Below are 15702 nucleotides of genomic sequence, written 5' to 3'. Positions count from 1 at the left end.
CTGTTCCTTCCACATCTGCTTCATAGAGTTCCCATAGTCATAAGAAAAGAATGACTGAGAGTGCCGAAGCACAGCTACCTCACCCATGAATTCGGTACTTCTGGTTAGGTAAGTTGACTTTTTGGACCTCTGTGCCCCTTATTTGCTGCTACATTAGACAGGGAGGTCCTGCAGAACAGAGAGATCCAGGTCACCCGCCTGACACGGGAGGTGTCAGTGACACTGCACAGGAGGTTCTCAGCCAGTGCTATTTCCGAATGCCGCTCACAAAGTCACAGAGGACATCTGCACATGGGCTTTCCCTGCTGTGGTGCTGCTGGGACTGGGACATGCGTTCACTTCCTGCTGCCTCCATAGCTAGGCGTGCCTCCTCATATAAGGGAAGACTTTAATGTCTACCAAACCTGTCTGCAAAACAATGACAGCAGATATCCAGCCCAAGATGGTGCATGGCCACTTGAGACTATGGAATTCAGCCTGCTGATGTAAAAGAGTGGGTTTACTGCTGTCTGTTAAGCCACTGTCTCTTTCAGCTTGATAAGCCCATTCAGCTTCCTCTACCATGACTCATAAAGAAGTACTTACACAGCCTGACCTATGCCTAGGAATAGTACAATCATCAATCCAGCATTTACTAGGTACTGGCAAACTTATACTCGGCTGTCTGAAAATGAGACAGAAATCCACTGGGGTAAGGTCCAAGAATACAGTTTGTTAAAAGAAAAATCCCACTGCCAGTTGCAGAGATTTGCGGAAGCAAAGACAAGCAGTGGTAGACAAGACATAAGCTGGGAGAACCAGCTGTATCAGTCTCAGCACCTCACAGAGTTGTGATGCTCAGGAATCCCTTGGTGACTGCCTTATGAAAAACCTGCTCCAGTGCCAATGTAACATGCAGGCACTTATTTAAGAATAGTTCTTCCTGCTTGTAAAATAAAGGCACCACAAGAGAATACTCCCTACCCCCACTCTCTGCCAGAAAAAAGCCACAAAAAAGTGCATTTCTTTTCCCCCTACATTTCTTATTCTTTTCTTGGGTTGCTCTCCTCCCCAGGGCCCACTTCCCTGCCCAGATCAGGGTAAAACCTCTATCAGACTTCCCTGAAAGCTTCGGAAATTATAAAGTAATTTTTATAGTTACGATGAAGCATGCACTTAGCAAGCTGGAAATCTGCCCTCAGTATCTTTTTATGACACTAATGTTGTTTGAGAAACTTACACTGTAGTTTCCAAAGTGGTTTTAATTGACACCAGAGCTGATACTGCCCTTTTTGTTTCTGATCCACCCCTTCTGTTCATCCATATTTCCACAATTTCCCTTGTTGGTTTTTTTTTTTTGTGACTGCACAGAGAAGCAGAATAGATCTAACTCAAATCAATTCCCTCTTTTGGGTTTTCTTCCTGGATGCTGATGGTCCAAACAGCCGGAGCATGGCAGCAGCAATAGGGAGGCAGGACTGTTTGTACCAGTGCACACTGTATGGAGTGGAAATACTTTCAAAACAGTGTTCATTCATACTGAAGTGCAAACAGAGGCAGAAACGTCACCAATGTGCAAAGCCCACAGTTGTTTGGGTGCTAGAGGCAAGGCAGTACCACTACATTAGCTAAAATCAAAACAGTTTTAACGAAATTTCTTTTGTGGTCCAGCATTATTTTATCAGCTATTACTCTGACAGTGGCCATACACTCGAAAGGGATAGTGGATGAAGCATGGACTAGAAGATGGTGCTGGGTGGAGTGGGAGACTGCCGATACAAAGCAGTACCAAAGGCAGCACTGGCTGCTGCAAACTGCACCTAAGCTTGCAATAACCCATGCTGGGCAGTGTACAAAGGAGTAACAAATTGTATCAGGATGCAAACTCACAACGAATAACTGATACAGCAACTTCACCTCAGCCCTTTACAGAAATGTCAGCAAAACGGGTACCCTTGTCTGAGTGCAGTTTTAATTTCACTAAGCAAAACCCCACGATTGTTAATAGCAGCAGCTGATGCTATTCAGGTGTCTGACACTAGGCAACAAGACCTATGCAGAAAAACAACTAAAATCCCTGTCCAATGGGCAGTGAAAGGACAAAGGTAAGCTTGCATCTACTGGAGGGAAAAATCCAAGCTCTGCTACTCTGGCAGTCAAAAAGCAGGTATTGGTGAAAAAGGTTTAGTGTAGCTGCAGGGGCCCAGCAGGACTCCAGTGAGAACAAACTCTACTAAAACTGGCACAAAATGTTTTGAAAAAACACAGCCTTGAACGGTGGAGTGGTGAAAAAGACATCTAATGTAGTCCGTCTCCAATTGCACTTGGGGAAGGAGGTGTTTAACAATCCCTTCCTTCCCCCTATATCACTAATCCTGTTGCACCATTATTTCTGGGGAACATATATTATATAGGAATATATTGCTGGAGAACAATCCATAGACCTTCATTAGAGAATTTAAGTTTTAAGGTTTTCTGAAAATTTTAGCAGGCACAAACAGCTTTAAAAATCTACTCTGGTATCACCCTATGTACTCATACAACATCCTGCACAGCAAGAAGGATATTCTAATTGCACTAAACTAATCTCTAGAAAATACAAAAGGGGAAAAAAGCAATAGACAAGAAATGAGAGAAGTGGAACACTATTTCTTGTAAAGTAAGAAGTATCTCTGAAGCAAGCATCTAACAGCCTAAAAACCAGCCATGACTAACAATATATAGTAATCAAAATAAACCTCTGTAAAGAGAGGAAATAAATTTAAGAGACTCCCTTTTCAAATCATGGGTTGTGTGAAAATCATGTGTGTTGCAACAAAAAGGCATGAGGCTGGAATGTTCCAGGAAACAGGGATGATGGAACCACCTACTCTAAAAGGCATATACCATCTATGCAACAGCTTGCTCATTTTTTCAGGATGTAATCAAGCATCTGCATGACATGGAAATCTTATTTCCTTAATCAATTAGAATGACAAACTGTATATGAAAAAGCCCAAAACTCAGGGCTTTTTGCAGCCTCATATCTCATTGAATCCATTCTGAAAACAGAATACTGCTCTCATATCTTCAACTCTATGTGGATAGATTTTAAAGCCGCTTTCATTTCACAGAATGTAGCACATTAAATAAAAACTATTTGTTGTCTCTCAGCTGTAGGGAACTGGGGCCACAACATACAATTATTGCATCAGAACATTTCTTGTGTGCCCTCAGCTGTTTGGATGCAGCAGCTGGGTGGGCAGTTTAGAAAGAGAACAGGAATCATCAAATAGTTACAGTAAGCAGGCTCAGGCAGTACTGGGGAAAATAGAGTGAGTATACAATAGCTAAAAGCAAGGCATGATTAGGGTAGTCTGTCTGGATTTTAGGAATGTGAAAGGATTTAGTTTCACAGTAAGCCACGGGTAGACGGTTTCAAGAATATTTTTCTGTTCAAAGTTCATACTGAGGTTTTATGCTTCAAAAAGAAACTTTTTTGAACACCTCCATTTAGCACTAACCCAGTCTGCTTTGATCTGAATGTCATCATTCCTTTGAAGAAGCTAAAAAATGCTGAAGACTCACAGAAAATACTCTTTGGTTTTGCTAGAAATTGTATTATTCAGATAGAAGTTATTCCCTAAAAAACCAAATGATTTTGGTACTTAGGATTTCTTCCCTTGCACTCATGAGTAGATTCTAAAATCAAGAACCATTGTGTATTTCCAAAATAATGAAGGAGATAATTATCAGTAACTCTTCATGGCTACCCTAATTCCACAACCTAACAAAACTGAAACTAATTCCGTATACTTTTCAGGTTTGTGACTAATTAAAGAGAAACTTGATTCATAATCTTCGTAGAAAACTATACAAATGGCCAAAAGAAGGGGAGGAGGGATAAAAAAGTTAACCAGCCATCTTCTTAAGGACTTATTTAAAAATTCTGGTTCTCCATACTGATTCCTTACTCATGTATACATGCAGCAAAAAATCAAGAGGATTTCTGAATGAACTTATAGGTATTTCCATGAAATAAAGACCAAATCAAGAGGCAACTTACATCGCATTTACAGTAAAATTATGTGACTGCTTTATTCAGGTTTGCACACTTTACATTGCAAATACATCCAGAGTAACAAAGACTAAACCCTTCAAATTAACTCTTTTTAATTAAATATTAAAACAAAGTATTTTAGACTAGAACATGGTGCCTGTCTAACTCCAGACAAGTGAATTTAACTTTCTATTCCTTTATCAAGTAAATAATTATAAACCTCAGGCAGCTTGCTTATGAGAAAGTCTGAATTTATGAGTTTTGGGGGGAAAAAAACCCAAATAAACCAACCACCCAAAAAATACCCAACCTCAACAGACAAATAAAAAACAGAATAAGCCTGCATTCCAATTACAATTATTAATTTATTTCACTGCCTGAAAGAATGCACAAGTAACTGGACTACTTCTGCACAGTAAGCCATATTACAGAAAAAACCCCTTAATGTACAACACTCTGGAAAAAAGACCTCATTAAGGATTAGTCTATTTCATAACAGACATGCAATAATTCAAAGCATTAAACTGATCGCTTAAGATCTTTGACTATGCAGAAGTCAGGTCAAAAAGCAGGGTTTGAGCCATATAGTACAATTTATTTAAGACAACAATATTGTTCTACAGAACTCCACAGCTCTCTGAGCCAAACACATTAGCTGGGTCAGAACCAGTTGTATGTAGAGGAGGGAGAAAACAGTTGTGCAACTGTATCACGAGATATGGAACAAGCACTTATTTACGAAGGAACCTCTGGGGCTCAGCAGCTTCTACCCTTTACTCAAAGCAGTCTTCAGAGCTTCAAAGGCTGCTCAACACTGTTCTCAATTAAGTTCAGAGTATCTCCAGGTAAGGAGATACCGCAGCCTCTTCAGACTACTTATCCCAACATCTGATCCCCCCAATAATGCAAATCTTTCCTAATGTCTAGCTGAAACATCCCTTGCTGGAACTTTCTGTTGTCTCTAGTCCTGTTACCCAGCTCCTCCAAGAAGAATCTGGTTCTGTCTTTTCTGTACCCTCCCATTAACCGGAAACAAGATCCACCACTCTAGTCTTCTTTGAACACTGAGGACACCCAGCTCCTCCAGCTTCTCTCTTTACATTATGTGCTTCTGTACTGTAATTATCCTGGCAGTCTTCCTCTAGGCCTGCTTCAGAAAGTCAACATCTCTCCTGCATCAAGGAACATAAAACTAGACATTGTTTTTGATGCCATCACACAAATGTCAAGCTGACAGAAATACTCACTTCTCTCAGCTACTGGCTTCATTCTTGCTCAAAGGTACCTTGCTGACTCACATTCCACTTGGTGTCCACCAGCAAAGCGACGTCATTTGCTGCAATGTTGCTCCCTAGCCGTTGGTTCCCAGCCTGTACTACTGCTCAGAGTTATTCTGTTTCTATGTTCAGATTCTGCTAACACCATGAGGTTCGTGTTAGCCCATTTCTCCAGCCGGCCAAGGTCTCTCAGAGGAGCAGCCCTGCCCTCCAGCCCACACAACCTGGTGTCATCAACAAGCTTGCTGACGGTGCATTCCATCACCTCATCCAGGTAGTTAATTAAGATTATAAATGCAAAGCTGCACTATTTAATTTTACTGAATACTAATTATCACGTCCTGAAAAGAATAAAGGACTTCCATGCAGTTTAATTTTAACTAATTAACAGGGTGCTAAATGGAATGTTACAAAGAACCTGTACTTCAACACACAAGAAAGTCACCAAATAAAGCATCTTCAGTATTTTTTTTTAATGGGCAGTTTGCACTTGATGACTCACTGGAATAGATCAAATGAAAGATTTGTCTCCAACACATCCTTCTAAATATGGAGAATATACAAAGTATCTGTGTCAGTGACTCTCAAGATGTCTGGGAAAAGGGCCTAAATTAAGAGCTATTGTATATTTATACTGCAATAAGCTACAGAGCCATTAGTAATGTCTCAGTACTGCAGGCTGCATACTTCCATATACAAACTTGCAGAGAACGCAAGTAACAGGAATTCTTTCACAAAGAACAAATACTTTTTCTTAGGATATTTAACTCACAATGCTTCATAGACCTAGATTATTTGCTAATACAATTTTGCAGTAGACCTGTTTCTGCAGAATAAATGTGCCAGATCATTGCTGAAGAATTGTGTTTTGCTATCATGAAGTCTGCTATACAGCTAGGTCTCAAGATTTGAGCTTTAAAATATCAAAATCCTCAACTTACAGATATATAGATAATTTCAACTATTTAGCAAACATGAATTAACCTGCATCAGTCAAGGAAGTTCTTAAAATGTTAAAAACATTATTAATACAGCTGGAACTTTGGTCTTCATAGCTTAGTAGGTATATATTCCTGCAGTTTCTTCACGAGCTGGATTAAATTCACCGTTTTTCATTCAGCGATTAAGAAGAAATTTTCTGGGCTCTACTCTGCCAGAACATTTCTACATGTCCGTCTGTAGTCTTTCAACATAGTAGAGACAACCAGAGATGAATATATTCGCTTGTCCCTCAGCTTCTTAGAGATCTAAAACACAACAGAGCCACCTGGATTAAAAAATAAAAAATGCTAAAAAAATGACAATTCTGCAAGTAATTTACACAGGCAAGAAATAAGAAATATTTTTTTTCTTAATAAGAGAAAGAATACTTCAGGGGAAAATTCTATTGCAACAGCATTTACAGGTTGCTACTGTCCAAAATTAGTCCTGATGTGTGCATCCAGCCTTGCAGATATCTTACACACAAAGTACCTAATAGTAATACAAAGGAAAACACACAACTGCATATCACAGCAGTACAGTAACAATCAAACCCTTAGTACAGAGAAGTTCATTAATAAACTACAACTGTCCAGAAATTCCTATTCTTAAGTCCACAATAAATTTTAATAGACCCAGTATTTGATGTATTTTATTTGCAAAAACATTGACAAGTATGTATCATGACCTTTTCTCACCATTTTTCAGCTATTTCTCCAAAGGCTGGTTCATAACAGGAAATATTTCAATTATCATCATCAGTACTTCATCTGAGCATCCTAAAAACACATACTATTGCTTTTTTAATACAGTCAGTTTTGAGTTTCTACACAACTGTTTTGATAGAAAGAAACCATTTGTAACTTTGCCTTCAAAATTCCTATTAGAAATCAATTTGAAATAATAGGGCAGGGGGGCATTACTTACCCCAACTAACATCTATGGAACTTCCCTGAAGCAAAAAACTTAAGTAAACTCAAACTAATAAATATATCAAATATAATTTTCTCCTCAACTTATTTCATTTGTAGCAATTTACAACCAGGGCCAAAACCAGTTGCACACAAACAGGACACAATGTTCCTACCATCTCTTAAAGGACCACCTCTTGTTGTAAGAGCAAGCAGGGATTATTTAAAAAGCAGAATTATACTTATAAACTAGAAAAATCTAATTATTTTGTATGATAAATTCCAAGAAAAGTGATCATCAAGTGAAGTACTTGGGGCAGAGAATCAGTTTCTAACTTACGTACATTTAATCACAATTGATCAGAGATTATAAAAACCAGCCAAGAAATACGCCATTAGTGCATATATAATTAGCATTATACATACTAACTTTAAGTGTATTTTCCTCAAAAAAGCTTTGAAACCTCCAGAACTGTATCTTTCCTCAAAGAAGGTGGGGATGGGGGGGGGTTGGGGGGGGGAAGTGAGCGATTACTAACACCCCTGTAAGACATTTTACAGAAGTCAGTACTTTAATTAAGACAATTACCACAGAATTAAACTGTGTAAGAATTTCCACGATTAGCCACAATCATTTTTACCACTTTTCCACTAAGTTATATCACAGGCTACCCCTAGTTGACATCATGTTGACCAAAACCCCCAGGTTCTTTTCTGGCAGGCAGCTTTCCAGCCACTCATCCCTAGCCAGTAGTGCTCCATAGGGTTGTTGTGACCCAATGGCAGGATCCAGCACTCGGCCTTGTTGAATCTCATACCATTGGCCTCAGTCCATCGATCCAGCCTGTCCAGATCCCGCTGCAGAGCCTTGCTACCCTCCAGCAGACCAATACTTCTGCCCAACTTGGCATGTCTGTAAACTAAGGGTGCACTGGATCCCCTCTTCCAGATCATCCAAGATATTCAATAGGACTGGCCCCAATACTGAGCCTTGGGGAACATCACTAGTGACCAGCCATCAGCTGGATGTAACTCTATTCACCGTCACTCTCTGAGCCCGGACATCCAGATGGTTGGTTTTTGCTCAGAGAAGAGTATGCCAACGCAAACACTTTCTCCAGGAGAATGCTGTGGGAAATGGTGTCAAAGGCTTCACTGACGTCTAGGTCAACAACTTCCGCAGCCTTTTGCTCATCCACTAGGCAGGTCACTCTGTCATAGAAGATCAGCTTGATCAAGCAGGACCTGGCTTTCACAAACCCATGCTGGCTGGGTCTGATCCCCTGGCTGCCCTTTATGAGCCATGTGATGGCTCTTAAGACGACTTGCTCCTTGACATTCCCTGGCCCTGAGGTCAGACTGACAGGCCTGCAGTTCCCCAGATCCTCCTTCCAACCCTTCTTCTAGAAGAGTGTCACATTTGCTAACCTCTAGTCACCTGGGATCTCCACCATTAACCAGGATTGCTGGTAAATGATGGAAAGTGGCTCAGTGAGCACTTCTGCCAGTGCCATCAGTACCCTTGGGTGGATGCCACCCAGCCTCATACACTTCTGAGTGTGTCAGTGGTGTAGAAGGTCTCTGACCCTTTCCCTTTGGATTACAGGGCCTTCACTCTGCTCCTCATCTCTTTATTTCAGCTCAGGGGGCTCAGTACCCAGAGAACAGTTGGTCATGCTATTAAAAACTTAGGAAAAGAAGGCATTAAGTACCTCAGCTTCTTTCCTCATCTTTTGTCACCTTGTTTGCCCTCTCATCCAATAAAGGATGGGGATTCTCCTAGGCCTTCCTTTTGCTACTGGTGTATTAACAGAAACACTTTTTATCAACTTTTACAGCAGTAGCCAGATTAAGTTCTAATTGGCCCTTCTAATTTTCTCCCTGCATAACCTCAAAATACCCTTGTAGTCCTCCTGAGTTGCTGGCCCCTTCTTCCAGGGGCCACGGGCTCTCCTATTTTTCCTGATTTCAAACCAGAACACTGTTCAGTCAGGCTGGTCTTCTTTCCTGACAGCTCTTCTTTAGGCACATGGGGACAGCCCACTTCTGCACTTCTAGGATTTCCTTCTTCAAAAATATTTATCCTTCCTGGACTTCTCTCCCTTTCAGGAATGCCTCCCAAAAGTTTGTCAACCAGTCTCCTCAATATGCCGGTCTGCTCTCCAGAAGCCCAAGGTAACAACTCTGCTGACTCCCTCCTTACTTGTGCAAGAATTGAAAACTCTTATTTCACAATCACTGTGCCCAAGACAGCCCACAAGTGCTTCTCTGTTTGTGAACAGTAAGTCACCTCCACTAGCTGGCTTACTAGCCAGGGCACGTGGCAGGGCACGTGGCAGGGCACCTCCCCTAGCTGGCTTACTAGCCAATGGTGTCAGGAAGTTCTCTTCCAGACACTCCAGGAACTGTTTCCTCTAGACTGTTTCCTCTCCACTGCATTGTATTTCCAGCAGACATCTGGTGAGTTGAAGTTCTCCAGGAGAACAAGAGCTAATGATGGTAAAACTTCTCACAGCTGCTCAGAGAATATTTTGTCTGCTTCTGCAACCTGGCTACATGGAAGAGACTCCAACCAGGATATCTGCACTGTTGGTCCTACCCCTGATTCTTACTCATGAACAATCCTACTGGCACCATAATTAAGCTCTAGACAACCCAAACACTCCCATAAACACAGGGCTATTCCACCACCTCTCCTTCCTTGCCTATCCCTGCTGAAGAGTTTACAGTCATCCACTGCAGCCCTCCAGTTGTGAGTCATCACACAGTGACCACGTTTCCGTAATGGCAATTATATCATAGTTTTCCTGCTGCACAATGGCTTCCAGCTCCTCCTGTTTCTTGCCTGTCCTGTGTGTACCGGGGCAGAAGCACTTCAGTCAGGCTACTTATACCTCCACCTTTTTTGGGGAAGAAATCCTAATTCCTGTATGACCAACCTCAGATGCTTCTGTGGTTTCTAACACATGGATAACCACTGGTCTTTGCTGCCACATGGATTTCCATCTTCTTTCTTCACTGGAATGGAAGATCAAAGGACATCACTAGCACACTGTCCCTCAAAGATGGGTGTGCTTCCCCCAGGCTTATCTCTAGTGAGCCTGGTTTTATCAGGTTTCCCCTTCAAATCTAGTTTAAAGCTTTTCTAATGAGCCGTTCTAACCCCTGTGCAAAGATTCTTTTCTCCCTTTGAGATAGGTGTACACTGTCTTGTTGCCAGCAGGCCTGGTGTCATGTAAACCAGCCCATGATTAAACCCCCCAAAATTCTGCCAGTGACACTAGGCTTGGAGCCAGGAATTCATCAGCTGGCTCTTCCTGTTCTTTCCCTCATCATTCCCTGCAACTGGAAGGATAGAGAAGCATACTACTTGTGCTCCTGATTCCTTAACAAAGGCCTTGAAGTTTCTCTTCCTTGCCCTCATACTTGTTACAACTTCATTGCTGCCTACCTGAAAAAAAAAAAAAAAAAATCAATAATGGATATTAATCTGAGGGCCATACTAGGATACTAGGCTAGGAAACTTCCTCTCCACATCTTTAACCCAGGCCTCAAGGAAGAGGAGACTTCCCCAGGAACTGGGTCCTTCTCTTTGAGCCTTCTGTTTCCTTCAGACGAGAGTCTCCTACAACAAGGATCCACCTTTTTTGCTTTGTGGGAGCAGATTCGATGCAGGGTGTAGGTAAACTTAACCTCGGCAGCACCAAGCTAGATGAACCATCATCCTTGCTACTTTTTGGTTTCACATGCAGTGGCTCCTAAGTATTATGTGAGGGCATTTGGGAAGGTAAGGCAGTCACAGAGGAGACACACCTCTGCTGCACTGGGCAGGAATTTGTCACCATTGCCCCATATCCCTTAAGTCACTGCACTCAGCAGGGCATAGAGAGCATAAGGAATCTTCCATATCATGTGTACTGCATGTTCTTCAGATGTGTCAAAATGGTAATCACAAGCCACTGGGAAACTCCTTTAAATAGGGAAAATCCCCAAGAAATTTAATAAAATTTTCTCCAATATAGAAGCCTGCACATAAAACCTATTTTATACAGGGTTAATAATATAGTGCCTCAGTTGTCACGATGTAATATATAAACTACACTAAGTGATTGTCAAAGAATAATGTTACTATGCTGAAGGTTGTGTGCAAACATTGATTTCTAGGTTTAAGTTTACACACAAATACAAAACTTGCTTTTAGAGGATTCATTTGGTCCCCTTGTCAGTACGCAATTGCAGAAGAAAAGTTACAAGAGTAACTTTTCTTTGCAACACTGTCACACAGCTGCTCCATAAAGCCACCTCAGCTAGGAAGGATCCCAAGCACTCAGCCGAGGGACCCTCCTACTTCCCTCCAGTAATCCAGTTACAAACTTTTACAATATTTTAGCTGCAATTATCCTCCAACGAGCAGAGTTCAGAATTTACCTAGTTTAAAATACAAACCTAAGGAAAACCACCAAATGAAAATCTCTCTTGAGCAACTTCAACAAAACCCCTTAAAGAAAATATGAGGATATTAGCAATACTACAAATAAGCTTTAGGTCAAAGTAAGTGTTTGCCTTATCTAAAATAGTTAAAAACTCTTGTTTCTTATCCTGTCAAAACAGAGCCCAGTAAAAAGTCTTTCTTGTGGGCTCCCTTTATATACTGAAAGATTGCAACAGCATCTCCTCGGAACCCTCTTCTCCAGGGTGAACAACCCCAACTCTCTCGACCTTTCTTCACAGGAGAGCTGTGCTGTGTTTGTGTCCCTCCTCCAGACCCGCTCCAACAGGTTCATGTCTGTGTTGTACTGAGGGGCCCCAGAGCTGGATGCAGCATTCCAGGTGGGGTCTCTCTCACCAGAGCAGAGTGGAGGGACAGCATCCCCTCCCTCACCCTGCTGGCCGTGCTGCTTTTGATGCAGCCCAGGATACAACTGACTTTCTGGGCTGCAAGTGCAGATTGCCGGCTTATGTCCAGTTTTCCATCCACAAGTACCCTCCAGCCCTCCTTGGCAGGGCCGCTCTCAACCCCTTCACCCCCAGCCCGTAGCAATACCAGGAGCTACTCTGACCCAGGTGAGGACCTTGCACTTGGCCTTCCACTGCCACAAGCAAAGACTAATTTGTCTGGTTCCAATAGCTCTGGAAGACATTTAGCAGTTATGAAGAAAAACAGTAGTTGTTAAACATTAAGTAGGCTTCTCTGGCTTGAACTTTTAATGTAAAATGTAATATAATCTTGAATGAAATAACCTTTCCCCCTAAAATTTACACATAAGTGTGATTTCTATAATGCTCCATGGAAAAGTATGTGGTATGTATTTTGGAAGGAGGAAGCAAAAGAAGTAAAAGCCTTGCCTGATGATAATGATGTTGAAAACAGAATTTCCCATGTCATTTTGAACATTTCAGAATTTCCACAAGGCTGCTCTTTAAGCAAAACAGATCTCTCTTTGCTACGTATCATTACCAATTATGCAAACACAGTAATGTGATTAGAAACGTAACTGGTTCAGCACACATATTGGTTAACTCCAGCTTCTCAATTTTCTTTTTTACTGGCATGAGTCACCTTAGCAAAGCTGACAAAACTTCAACAGTGACAACTGCAGACAGCAATGTCTAGTTATCAGATTCCAAGGTGAAGTTAATGAACTACTCAGGTAACGGTAACTACATGATATCTGAACAGAAAAAATAAATCAAAAACCCAAAAACTCTCAAAAACAAACAAAAACACCCAAACAAACAAAACCAAAAAATCCCTCCAACACACACACAAAAAAACCCCCAAAAAACAAACAAACAAACAACTTTAAAAAAATCAAACAAAAATCCAAAACATCACAAAACCTGCTAGCCAAACTAGTTAATGATTAATAAACAAAGCTCTACTACTGGAACAAAAAGAAACGTAGTGATAAGCAATCACAGCAGCGATGTCACAGATCAGGAGTGATAAACTGCTCAGGACAGAATAAATCAACCATAGCGTTAACAAGGTTTTATACAGTGAACAAAAACATAACGACATTTTCTAAAACCATATTTGTAGTTGTTCCATTGAATAAAAGCTGACAGCTTTAGAAGGCATTCCTTTTCATATTTACATACCTACTTTTCTTTAATTTTCTGAAGTGTGTAGGCCAGATAGAAACATATAACAAACACATGTAAACTCACATGCAATATGTAACTATGTCCAGGAAATTCCATGTTTTGTGCAATAAGCCTCATCATGTACTTACATACGTACATACCTAGTCCTATCTAGATGTGTATGGCACAAGTGAAAATTAAAGAGACTGCACAAAACTTACTTGCCTAACTTTTGGGTGTTGACTATTGATATTATTATAGTGCCACTGTTGTAAATTTTTTTCTTTCTTTTTAAATTGATTTTAATTCATAATACTCTGCTGATGCATATACATATATATCACTATAGAGCACCACCAACATTGTTTAGCCTTTTAGTAGATTTATAGTAATATTGTAATTCAGGAATAATAGACTGCATTATTAAAATACTTTATTCTTTTGAATAAGGACTGAAGTAAAATTCGTTGAAGAAGGAATCGATCGAGTATTGGGCCACAGAAAGACTTGGAATTAAAGTTTGCAGAAGCCTCTTCTGTGACTTGTAAAGACAACCACCTACTCTTTCCATGTCCACAAAAAAGAAAGATAAGAAAAAAGTTGCTATAAATTCTATCAATTCACTTCTATGTAGACATCTTAATGAAACAAGTCACGTGTTCTAAATACTTGAAAAACGCTGTTGATTTCCTTATGACTAAAGCCTTTTTCCCCCCAAGGAAGAAGAGTAATTTTCCTCTGTACGCAAGAGAGATTAAAGAGAAATTAATCCACCACACTTCATACTGATGAAAGTAAGGATAAAACAGCCATATGAGTAAAGAAGACACAGTCTCTTCTCATTGGTAACCTCTACAGCCAAAATCCTCTCAAAAACCGTCTCTCGCTTTAGTGAATGCACTTAAATTACAGCACATTATTGATCTTATGTCTTCAACTAAAATTCCATTTCTGTAACTGGTAAGCACAGAAACGCACTCAAAGAAGGTGCAATCAAGGACGGTTAGTCATAATGGAGGGATCCATGCAAACAATTTAAGCTGTAGTATTAGTGCTTTACTCTGCCGAGCAGGTTTTCGTGACTCTGTATATCCTCTACATACTATTTGAACTGTAAATAAGAGGTAGACGAACTAGTCATAAATTATTAAGATTAATTTTTAAAAGTTGCCCAATTTCCAGTATGTGCTTAGACGTGCCTGGGAGAGGAATACTACTACTTACATAAAACTGCTACGGTATCAAGACTAAATTTTTTCCACTGAGGGGGAAAAAAAAAAAAAAAAGACCCACACCCCCGAGATCGCGAGCGTTTAATTTCATTCAAGGGCCGTTCTGACGGCGTTACCGAGCCACCAAGCCGGGTCACTCTGTCCCAGCTCGCCCCGCAGCACACGCTCCCACTCCGGCCACTCACACTTTTTCCCCTCTGCCTTCCAGGCAGCATTTCCCGACTACGAACAAGGCGGGCATGAGCCCAGCGGCGGGAGCTGGCTGAAGCCAGGCCATCGGGCAGCTCCAAACTTTACGACGGTCTCGGCCGCCCCAGGCAGCTACCACCGATCGCCCCCCACGGCCAGTTCCCGGCCGAGCCCCCCCGCCCTCCGCCGGCCAGAAGCGGCCTCTCTCCCCCCTTATCCCCCGGCCCGGCGGCCCGCGGCTCCCGGCATCCCCTTTCCCCGCAGCCCCCTGCCGTACTAACCTCAGTAACCTGCCGCTTGTTCACCTCAGCACTCCGGCTGCTCTCACCTCCCCCTCTCCGCTCCCCTCGCCTGCCGACGGCACCGAGGCGCCCTCGGAGCCGCCTCCCGGCCCGGCCCCCCCCCGCGTTGCGCGGCGCTGCCGACGCCCCGATGTGCGGAGCCTCCAGGCTTCGCCCGCGGCCGGGTTCCCCTCGTCGTGCCCTCCCACAGCCCCCGCCCGAACCTCGCCCAGCGCCGCGGGCACTCACCGGCTCCTCACAGGGGCTCTCCCCGGCCCTCCCCGGCGCCTCCGCGCCCGCCACTCAGATCTTCCATGTGCCCAGCGGCCGCTCCTCTCTCCCGCTCCACTCCGGGTACGGCGCCCTCTGGAGTGCCCGCTCCAGTGGGAGCCCCGCGGGCGGCCGGGGCTGTCACTCAGCCTGCCGGGGCCGCCGGCGTGGGCACGGCGCTGCGGCTGCCACCGGCTCGCTACCCCTTTGTTCGCCGGCGGCGGCAGCGCTGACAGCTGCTGCCGGCGGCGCTCCGCGGGCCCGGACGGCCGCTCCGCCTCGGGGCCTCCCCACCCGCCAGCCGCGCCTCCTGCTCCCGGCCCGGCCCGCAGCCCCGGCTCGCTCCTTCTTTCTCCGACCGCGGTCAACAACCGGCGGCGGCAGCAGCACAAGTTCAGGCCGCCGACCCGGAAACTCATCGGCAGCCGAGGCCCGCGGGGCTCCGACGGGAAGCGG

General features: G+C 43.0%; 1 protein-coding gene across 4 annotated transcripts in view; it reads right to left on the bottom strand.

Annotated features, from left to right (window-relative positions):
• Positions 1-15656, bottom strand: part of ANKIB1 (ankyrin repeat and IBR domain containing 1) — an 89703-nt gene extending 74047 nt beyond the window's left edge. For 3 of the 4 annotated variants that reach the window (XM_069006803.1, XM_069006807.1, XM_069006806.1), the window contains exon 1: positions 15226-15656. The gene's annotated coding sequence lies outside the window, so the exon portion shown is untranslated. Of the gene's footprint in view, positions 1-14976; positions 15039-15225 lie in introns of those variants that run through there. The other variant, XM_069006805.1, reaches the window with a different exon arrangement.
• Positions 15657-15702: the final 46 nt, after the last annotated feature.

This window comes from Aphelocoma coerulescens, chromosome 2, assembly GCF_041296385.1.
Source record: "Aphelocoma coerulescens isolate FSJ_1873_10779 chromosome 2, UR_Acoe_1.0, whole genome shotgun sequence".
Classification (NCBI taxonomy): Eukaryota; Metazoa; Chordata; class Aves; order Passeriformes; family Corvidae; genus Aphelocoma; species Aphelocoma coerulescens.
Note: the sequence above shows the minus strand (reverse complement) of the source record. Positions and strands in the feature narration are given on the sequence as shown.